This window comes from Patella vulgata, chromosome 3, assembly GCF_932274485.2.
Source record: "Patella vulgata chromosome 3, xgPatVulg1.2, whole genome shotgun sequence".
Taxonomy (NCBI): Eukaryota; Metazoa; Mollusca; class Gastropoda; family Patellidae; genus Patella; species Patella vulgata.
This window is the reverse complement of record NC_065881.2, coordinates 33,984,668-33,996,476: the sequence shown is the minus strand read 5'-3', so window position 1 is coordinate 33,996,476 and position 11,809 is coordinate 33,984,668.

The window sequence follows — 11,809 nt, the reverse complement described above, 5'->3', positions numbered from 1 at the left end:
ATAAAAACATGGGAAGTCAGACGGAATACAACCGTAGACAGAGATTAGTCATAGACACATCTATAGAATGACTCAAACTAAATAAAGAAAAAACACAGCTATGAACTTATCAGTAGACACCAGTGAATTATCAATTATAATCACGTGGTTTTTTTTACATTTTCTTAGTATCCTGTTCAAAATTTCGCGGCACTCTTATGAATATCCTGACGCACACCTGTGTGCTGTGGCACACGGGTTGATAATCACTGCGTTAAATGAACATTTTTAAATCAAGCTCTAAAAAACTCTTTTATGTGGATATTTTGCTGGGTTTTTTTATAATCTTATTTTATTTTAATGCATTTTAAATCTTTGTTAATTTTTATTAAAACCAATTTTATGTTATGTTATATATTGATAAGCTTTTAACATGTAATATTGTATAAATAAACTATAGCAGGTGCATCTATAATAACTTGTTTTCCTTATTTTAACCTCATCGTCTTTGAAACCAACTGCAAAACCAAACAAGATGATTAATCTGAGTAGCAATCTAAAATCTATCTATCGGTTGTAAAGGGAGATAACTGCTTAAATATTTCAATTTTCTGCAAATTAACGAATATCTGTTCGCATCATTATACTGGTGTGCTGCTAATTGACGATATTAAGTTTGTATTTTATAATATTGGCTAGTATTTGTCAAGTCTTTGGTAGTATTTATTAGCTATTTTTGGTAGTATTTATTAGCTATTTTTGGATGATATAGGGAGGTATATGGAACAGCCAAACATCGGAAATTGCATTTGAAGTACTTTCAGAAAACAATCGAGCAATATGCCCATTTTGCATCATTATGTTGTAGTATTAGGTAGTATGTGGTGATATTGGGGTGGTATTTGGTAAATTGTCCCACCCATAAATTAAACAAGCTTAAAATTCCTAATTACAATTTCAAATTATTTCCAAACTTTTACACTGCAGTTCTCACTATAAAAGTTATCAGCTGGGTATTTTATGGTTTGTTTACTGTTGATAGACCGGGAGCCCAGGAGGTTAGCCTAGCTGAAAAGTGTACCAATTTTCACATATATGGTATCAAAGCATTCATATCTGGTATCATCAGAATGTAAGTCTGTCGAGTATCTGGTGGTGGGTGTGGCTGTGAGGGCTGGGATTCTGGGCATGAATTCTTGGGCTAGATTAGTTCAAAAGTGTACCACATGAAAATGGTACAGCAGTGTACCTTACATCTTCAAGTATTACAAAAACATTTTGACAGACATTTCTAGTGGTGGGGTACCCCCGACAGAGTTATGTAATTGCCAGACCACAGCTAGGCTAGATTAGCTGAAATCTGAACCACTTAAAACTGCTTTTGAGTTGTTCAGCACCACCACAGGTATCATGAATGATCACTGCCAAACCGATTGTACGGTGGGTTACCCGTAACAGACAAGCCCAAAATGACACGCCTCGCAATTAGGCTAGTGTTTATGCGGAGGGTTACCCCTAACAGAACAGACACACCCAATATGCCACGCCTGCCAGCTAAGCTAGATTAGCTTAAATCTGTACCGCCTAAAACTGCTTGGAAGTCGTTCAGCACCACGGGAATCATGAATGATCACGGCCAGACACTTTGTGCGGTGGGCTACCCCTGACGCACATGCCCAAAATGCTGGCCCCACCCCACTCCCCACCTAGGCTAGATTAGCTCAAGCCTGTACCACCTAAAACTGCTTGGAAGTTGTTCAGCACCACAGGAATCATGAATGATCACTGCCAGGCAGTTTGTGCGGTGGGTTACTCCTAATACTAACAGATACTCCAAAAATGCCACGCCCCCAACTAGGCTAGTCTAGCTGAAGCCCGTACTACCTAAAACTGCTTGGAAGTTGTTCAGCACCACCACAGGAACCAAAAATGACCACTACAAGACAGTTTGTTCGGTGGAGTACCAATGACAAAAAGCCCAAAATGTCACGCCCCGCAACAAAGCTACATAAGCTGAAGGATGGCCGTCATGAGACATTTTCTGGTTATTTACTTTAATTTAGTGGGGTAAAATTCTGGAAAGATTCTCTCGAACCTTGGTATGAAGGTAGTTTCTATAAGAATTTGACCCATTGAATCCGACGAGCTTGGGTGTTCCTCCTAAAAGTGACTGCTAATTCCACTAGGAAGCCAAATTCACAATGGGGACACTTTTTTGAAGGAAACTCATAATGTTCCCTAAAACGGCGTGTAATCACTTGAATACTCGCAATCAGTATAACAGTCCGATTCTTCTGCTTTCATCAGTATCATGCAACGGGGGTGAACCTTGTCTTGACAGTTATTATGTCATTCATACGTGCCGGTAAAGCTGAGGTTGGCAAACATTTTCCATCCCTTCTTCCCCTCTGTTTTTTGGTAGAGAGGGTGACCGCGACTGGTGTCATAGTGGATCATAATGTATGCTTGACAATTCGCTCTATGAATTCGGCGAATCAGAAAGCCTATAGTTTAAAACATTACTAACATCGTTATGTCTCGCCAAAATTGGCCGCCATTTTGAATATGACCTCAACCTGGAATACCCTTTGGTCGGAACATGTTTTATGTTTATATCTGAAGTAACTGACACCGAAAACCTTTATCTTAATATACTGCACACCTTTGTTATGGGACTATATGGGTTTCCCTCCAAAATAAGCCTCCATTTTGAATTTGGCCCCCTAGCGGAATTAGCCATCACTTTTAGGAGGAATAGCAAAATTCATTGGATTCAGCGGGTCAAATTACGATAGAAACCAGCTTCATACCGAGGTCCGAGAGAATCTGTCCCGACTTTTACCCCACTAAATTAAAGTAAATAACCAGAAAATGTCTCATGTCGGCCATCTTGAATATTTAAATTTTCCGAAGGGTGCCATTTTGAAATTAGCCATCACTTTCAGGAGGAATACCCTAGCTCATTGGATTCAGCGGGTAGAATTCTTCTAGAAACATATTTTACCCCACTAAATAACCAGAAACCGCCTCATGTCGGTCATCTTGAATATGTAAAATTTCCCCAATTCTGAACCAACACATATAGAAGATATATAATGCACCAATAAACATTAGGTGGACTATATTTCCATGTCAAGGCTTAAAATTGGGTTTGACAACTGGACTTTATGGTTCGTATATCAGTGGTCACTGAGTTGAACCACTATTTATTATTCTTCATACGATTACTTAATCTTTAATAGATATTACATACTCATGAAAATATGTAATACCCAGAATTCTCAATAAGTCTGACCCAGCTGATAAAGCCAAATTTTTGGGAGTGGGTGCTTGGCTGTCGTGTCTTATGGGAGAACCCCACAAAACAAACTCTCTAGCAATGGGCAGTGTGATCCCTGGGGTGCTGAACAATTTCCAAGCAGTTTTAAGTGGTACACACTTCAGCTACACTAGCCTAATTGCGAGGCGTGTCATTTTGGGCTTGTCTGTTACGGGTAACCCACCGTACAATCGGTTTGGCAGTGATCATTCATGATACCTGTGGTGGTGATGAACAACACCAAAGCAGTTATAAGTGGTACATATTTCAGCTAATCTAGCCTAGTTGCGGGACGGGGCATTTTGGGCGTTTCTTTCAGGGGGTCCCCCACCGCAATATCTGTCTGGCAGTGGTAATTCATGATCCCTGTGGTGGTGCTGAACAACTTTCAAGCACTTTTACGTGGTACCGACTTCAGCTAATCTAGCCTAGTTGGGGGGGGGGGGGGGGTATTTTCGTCGTGTCTATCAGGGTAACCCACCGCACAAATTGTCTGGCAGTGATCACTGTTGGTTCCTGTGGGGGTGCTGAACAACTTCCAGGCAGTTTTAAGTGGTACAGATTTCAGCTAATCTGACCTAGCTGTGGTCTGGCAATTACATAACTCTGTCAGGGATACCCCACCACTAGAAATGTCTGTCAGAGTGTTTTTGTAATACTTGAAGATGTAAGGTACACTGATGTACCATTTTCATGTGGTACACATTTGAGCTAATCTAGCTCAAGAATTCATACCCAGAATCGCAGCCCTCACAGCCACACCCACCACCAGATACCTGGCAGACTTACATTCTGATGATACCAATTATGCATGCATTAATACCATATAGGTGAACATTAGTACAATTTTCAGCTAGGTTGACCCCCTGGGCTCCTGCTCTATGATTGATCAAAGTATGTAACTGGACCAGGAACTGATACCCAAGTTTACCCATCTTGTTTTTGTTGTTCTTCTTCTTGGGGGTAACACTCTTTGAAAAGATCCTAAGGCTCTGCCAATTCAAAAACAAATCAACATCAGACTTTGCATGCTTGTTCCTTTGAAAATTGCACATCAATTTGGCTGTGATGACGTCCTACTTGGTTTCGGCTGAATATGTGTTAGTCAGAAAGATTGTAACTTTTAACAGTATTTTTGGTGTTATAATACCTGTATGTATAGATATAAATTAACTAGACTACTGGTTCATAGGGTGACACTTACAGCCTAGGTACAATATTTCCAGCATATTGAACCAGTTCATACAAATCAGCTACTTTACGGCCTTTCTGAAACTCATCAACAAGATACATCTCTAGATGACGTAGTTCATCAGATATTGACATGTCTGATACATTGTTAAGATATATATTTACTCAATCTCATATATTACTAACTCCCTATTTGTCTAAATATACATACATACAGGTAATTGTGTATCCAAATTCCTATCAATTATATCATCATTGCGAAAAATTTGTGGGGACTCTAACAGGGTGTGCACAACTCAGAACACTTAAAATTCCAGGAGTTTTCCAGGAGTTATTTATCAGATTCCAGGAGTTCCTGTATAGAATTCTACATCATAATGTATCTTTTTTTTTTACGCTTGAAGAACATTGTTTTCCTGACTCGAAGAAATAAAGGATCTCATCAAAATTAGATTGACGAAATACCGAAGACGGGTCCATTTACGGCGACGAATTCGTGAACTTTTGAAGAAACAATCATGACTACATTCAGTTTTATATCTTAAAATACATAGCAGACGTGTCAACCCCCAGACCAGCAATGAAAAAAAACAGAACGGGAGATTTTTTTTTTTTCATCAAATAACTTCATTTTCATTCATCATTCTTAAGAACTTTATATCTGTGCACTCAATTTTTGGTGATAGAAATTCTTTTTCGGTTTCGGATCAATATTTTTAATGACAGAAATAATTTTTTGAAAGATTTTGTGAAAATATACATAAAATGCTACCCAAAAACTGCAAATAAGTGCTTTTCAGTCATATATAAGTGACGTCATAAGGGGTATAGGATCGCTTGTAACAATTTTAATATTGAAATCCTCGAATATTAGCCAGCTAAAACTTATAAAAATCGTAATAATTTGAACGATAATATATAAAATATTTATAGTCTATGGCTGTAATCGCGTGAATGGAAATCCCTGGAAACGTGATTTCAGAGCGGTATTTTCCCGCTAGTGTTTCCTGTACATAAACGATAATTGCGCTTATATTTCGATAACTTTTGAGTCAGATTATCTGCATGTATTGAGATCGATATCAAAGTATTATAATACTGATGCTAGTAATATAATGAGATGACAAAGTAATCCAAAATCGCAGATTGAAAGTCAACAGAACGTCAGTCTACGGCTTCCGATTTCACGCGGCGTGAAACGTTTTCTCTTCGTGGGAGAATTGTCAAAATCGCAAAATTTAGGACTACTAGCTATGGGGAAAAATGATTGTAATGGAAAGAACCTTGTACAGGTCTCTATTTTATCAGGTACGCTCATGCACCATGCTACCATTACAATATAATTTATTTATTCCAAACAATAATAATCACAAACACACATTGGGCTGTCAAGCATATTACCGGAATTAAAAGTTTTTGGTCAATTTAAACCAATCATGAGGTTGATTTTTGAAAAGGAAGTCAGGGAGTTTCTCCCTTTTGGAAAGTAAAAGTAGCATTGGCATATGACCATTTTTCATGAGAAATTTCCTCCCGTGCGGGAGAAGAGCCGATGAATTTGTGAGTCTCACGGAAAAAACAGGTTAGCTAACACACGAAACCACAAATGTTAATTTTCCAGGAGTTTCAAGGAGTAATTTTGTTTTTCCAGTACTAGAAATCACATTTTCATTTTTCCAGGATTTTCAAGGTGTTTCAAGGAATGTGCGAACCTTGTCTAATTCGACAGGTCAAAGACTACAACTGGCAAATATTGTTTGGGTGGTGTTAGGTTACTGTTAATATTTAAAGATGCATTATGTAAGAGCTAAATCTACCTAATGCAGGTCTTTCTTTTGGCCTCAAATGTTATATAAATCATTAATTAGACATTTACCTCTAGACTATCGGATGCTTTTGATTTTCAACATGATTGCTAGTTAATGATTCAATTAAACCAGCAGTTGCCAGGCAAGATACGCCAACATTTTTAAAGAGATGGATAGAGAACAAGCTAAAAAAAACCAAGAGCATCGCTAACGCTGCAATATACGTCCACATTCTTGCTTTGATTGATATGGTACATTTTAAAATGAAAAGAATGAAATATGAAATGGCTGTAATCTGACAAGAGGCAAAGAAGGCTAGGCGTTGGGTTTGTTTTGCCAAATTTACAGACAAAATATTAACACAAAAGTGGGTGTGACCCTGCTCCAGGGCGTCGGGGCATGCACAAAAATAAATAGTTGCTCTCTTTACGGTATAGGAACAAATATGCAAAGTTCCAAGATAATCCATTCAGAATTGCAGTCTGTAGACGATAAATACAAAAATTCCTCAAGGTTAAGTAACCTATACTATAGGGCTGTAATTTTCGCGACGTAATTCAAGGCAAATAACCCTGGGCCATAATATCCAAGACATAATTCAAGGTAAGTAATCCAGGGCTATAAAATCCCTGACATATATAATTCAAGGTAAGTTACCCAGGGCCATAGCATCTACTACACAATTTCAGGTAAGTTTTCTGGTAGGTAAATAGTCTTGGATCGGTTCTGGTTGATAAATATAGCCTTTGATCGGGATGATACTGACTACACAACCTTCTTTAATAAATTCAGTCAAATTTAGTATTTATTAGTAGGCAGTGGATATTTAACGGTATATGGCACTTTACTTTATTTACTATTTTGCCGTACGCTTCCATTTAACATGCGCAGTTCTCTGATACCTGGGCCCTGTTTCTCGAAATCTTAACTAAAGATAAAATCCTAATTTTAGTAGATATTTCAATTTTGATTGGCTAAGCACTAAAATCAATCTAATATTATCCAATCAAATTACTAAAATTTGGATTTTATCTTAGTTAAAATTTCGTGAAACAGGCCCCAGGACTTTGACATTCCATAACCCAAACCCAGTTTTTGACATTCCATAACCCAAACCCCAAACCAACCAAGTTGACAACCAAACCAGCGCCTACCAAAACGACAACCAAACCAGCGCCAACCACCCCCAGAAAATGCAGGTGTCGTGAAAGCCTTCTTTCAGGTCCTCCAATGCCTCCACCACTTGACCATTATGGAGAGTCAGGAGAATGGAACACCAACCAGAAGTTTCACTTGGAAGATCCAAGACCTGAATAAGTTCGTGAAGCCGGCCATGAAGACGCCTACCATAGCCACTACCATTGAGACATCGAACTTGAAATGGGCCAAGGACGTCGCCTCATCCCTGTCGACACACTACCGAGCCATGCTAGCGGAGAAACTGGAGTACTTGAAGTCACGCCACTTTACCAAAGATGCTGTACAAGAGTACTCTAGCCACGCCCTAGCATGGGCCAAGAAGTCCTACGGCAAGCGACTTCAGGATAGTGTGAAGACAGAGTTCCACCGCCTACTGTCCACGGTCTCTAAAACTGTCACGCCCCCTCCCCCATGCACATTACGCACAACCTTCTCCGGGACACACCAAAACGATACACACCCAACAAGAGAAAATTATCCCCTGGAGAAGGCACTTGCATTAACACTCCCTCGAAGCGTGCAGCTAGATCAACCAGTTCGCCCCAGAACTACATGGGTCCTGCACCAGAAGAATTAGTGATACACGTCGGGCTCAACAACAGGGAGGAAAGTGGACCAAGGATACACGAGCAGATGCTAGATCTACTCAAGGTGACCAGAGCAGCTTTCCCAACAACCAAGCTCTTTGCCACACAGATCCCCACTTCTTCCCGACTCCGACAAGAAAATCTGATCGCCTACCAAAACATTACCAGCTACAACCAACTGATCTCCACTGTACCTTCACCAAACGCCACCACATTACCAACCTTCAAGGGCAAAATAGAACTGAAAGGTAACGACGCAATCCACTGGAGCCCAGACACGGCCAGAGAGATCATCAACTGCTGGATGAGGAATTTAAACTAGGATTAGGGAAAAGGAATGAGAAGCTGTCTTTAGGACAGACAGTTGTCAATTTGAGCGACAGACTTCTCAACCCCCTAGAAATGAACATTCTTGATAAAGGCCTTAAATTCATCCCAACCCCCACAATAACATCCATAGACCCCATCACACAGGCAACCGATCGCTTCCAAAGAACACTTTCGTTGACTTATTTTTTTAGGAACAAACCCGGCAGAGGTAAAAAATTATTCACAGCAAAATCCACATGGAAACCACCTAAAAAGTCATTATCACCAGCCATCCTAAAAACTTTCGACGAAATGAATATAGAAATATCATCCATTCAACCACAGTCACAAAAACCAAATCTCAACCGAGCAACTAAAACGGCATTAAACACCCAAAAATACATAAAAATCCAGAAACAGAATGGTTTATACCTAATAAAATACCCAAGGGATGCCCAATAATATCAGACTGTTGTAGCGAATCATACAACGTATCACAATATATAGACCATTTCTTATTACCCCTAGCATGCCAACACCCATCCTACCTTAAAGACACTAACGATTTCATTCAGAAAATCAAACAGTTAAGAGTCCCCGAAAATACCGTTTTAATATCCATCGACGTACAAAGCATGTACACGAACATTGATAATAACACAGGTATTGAAGCAGTTAGGAAAGCATTTCTTAGGAACCCGCAAGCATCCAGGCCGGACGAAGAAATCCTCAAACTACTCGACATTTGTCTGAGAAGGAATGACTTCGCTTTTAACGACCAAGTATACCTTCAGTCTTCCGGAACTGCGATAGGAAAATGATTTGCCCCGAGTTATGCAAATCTCTTCATGGCGGATTGGGAAAGGGAAGTTCTGCCACTCTGTCCATTAAAACCAGATTTCTATGGGCGGTTTTTAGATGACGTTTTCATAGTCTGGACCTACACACTAGACGAATTTTGGACGTTTTTCAACATTCTGAACAATCATCATCCATCTGTCAAATTAACCGCAAATGTAAGCCATAACAGCATAGATTTCCTTGATACTACCGTTTTTAAAAGTAACAACACCAAAATCACAGGCCAATTGGAAACTAAAGTATTTTTCAAAGAAACCGACACACATCAATTATTGTTCAAAAGCTCCTTTCACCCAAAACATACATTCTCTGGCATCATAAAATCTCAGATTCTCCGTTTTCATAGGATATGTACTCAGAAGACCGACTTTGAGTCAGCATGTACATTGGTATTTAGCAAACTAAGGGAAAGGGGATACTCCAAACGCTATCTACGATGTATAAAAAACAACACTCTAGCTGAGCTTGCCGCCAAAGAAACAAATAATATACAATCAGCACATAAAACCAAAATTTGTGGCCATCCAAGATGTCAAACATGCAAAATCTTAAACATATCCGACCATTTCCATAACAAAACATCTGGCACAAAATTCCCAATATTAGACCAACTTTCATGCAGTAGTTCAAACATAATTTATCTAATCTCATGCAGAAAATGTGACAAGCAATACGTAGGGGAGACTCAAAATGCACTTAGGGAAAGAATTAACGGTCACCGGTCTGACATAGTCACCAAAAAAGACAAACCTGTCTCAATTCATTTCAACCAACCCAATCATGACATTTCTGATCTCATTGTCACACCAATAGAAAAGACCAAGAGCGACTTTGAAACTTCAGAAGAAATTAAAACGTTTAGGCTAACAAGAGAAAAATTCTGGATTGACAAATTGAAAACAACAGCCCCCCTAGGTTTGAATATTCATACGGCTAGCGCAATAGCTCCTTTTGTAGTTCCATTTAGCGCAACAGCAGCAAGTGCATCCAAAATCATCAGGAAACACTATACTGATCTCCAAGAAAATCACCCGAAAATATTCACACAGAAACTTATAATTGCATATTCTAAAAATAAAAATCTGAACGACATCCTAGTGCACAGTAAATTAGATTAAATAAGATCAGTCTCCACCCTGACCCAAAACAAACCATATATCAAATCCTATGCCTAACCGTTAGTAATTAAAATCAATTAGATATAAGAATCCCTAGCCGTAACCCGGTGATGTGGAACAAACACAATTTTTTTAGAAAATCCAATCCGTAGTAGGAAACACACTAATGTGGCTCTCTCCCGAGAGCCTCAAATTTATTTTCGTTTTTCTTCAGAAACAATAATACCAGAATACCAGAAGCACCACCCAAGGAAGACCATCAGCGCCACCAACACCAATAAACAGTGAAATCGCCTTTGTATATAAATCTAATGTATTGTATGTATTTTAATAAAACTAAGAAATATCACGAACTAATTTTTCATCATCCTAGGTCAGTGCTTATGTGGAGACTTAACCTCTCCCCCAAATTCTTAAACCTAACTCAACAGTTCTATTCGTTCTTTATCTACTATTTCGTTCCTTTTTCCGTTTCTTATAAAGTAACGAAATAGCCATACTTGAATTTCTATGGTAGAAATAGGGGTTTCAGGTCAAAGTTTCAAATGACAGAAAATTTTTTTTAAAAAATATTTTGTGAAAATATACATAAAATGCTAACCAAATTTTTTTATTTCATCAAAATATTCTAATTAGATCCAAAGTTATGGAATTTTAAAATCCGAGATCGACGTCAATAATGTAATCAAAATGCTCTATACCAGTCAATGCGTGGCATGGCACCAAAATAAGTGCTTTTCAGTCATATTTGAGTGACGTCATAAGCGGTATTTTCCCTTCATAATCGCTAGTACCAATTTTAAAATTGAAATCCGCACGTTATTGTCAGCTAAAATTTATTAAAATCGTAATAATTTGAATGTTAATATGTCAAATATTTATAATCTGGATGATACCTCAAGAAAGTTTTTTTTATATTTAGTCGAAATTTGGCAATTTTCAGTCATCAAAACAGATAAATCTCATTTTCTACGGGTCTACTTGTCCGATCACGTGGTATCAACAACCATAATAACCACAAAAATGTTATCTATCGTTTGATTGGATCTATATCAAAATCCCCAGGTAACTAAGGTGCAGATTCACCAATGAAGTGAGTCGTAGCAATGGAAAATCTCAGGTCAGAGCGGTATTTTCCCGCGAGCGTCTCATGTAAACAAACGGTAATTTCGCTTACATTTCGATAATTTTTTAGCCTGAATCTTTGCAGATATTGAGATTGATATTAAACTATTGCAATACAATTGCTAGTAATGCATTTACATAAAATAGTTATTCAGAATCGTAGATTGAAGTGGGCTATATTTCAGCCGCTGGCTGTCTGATTTCACGCTAAAGTCACGTGACCTGAAACCCCTAGTACAAACTGGAGAATTATTTTTAAAAGAAAATAAGATAATAAATGTAAATTGTAGAAAAGCATTTAGAATATTATTC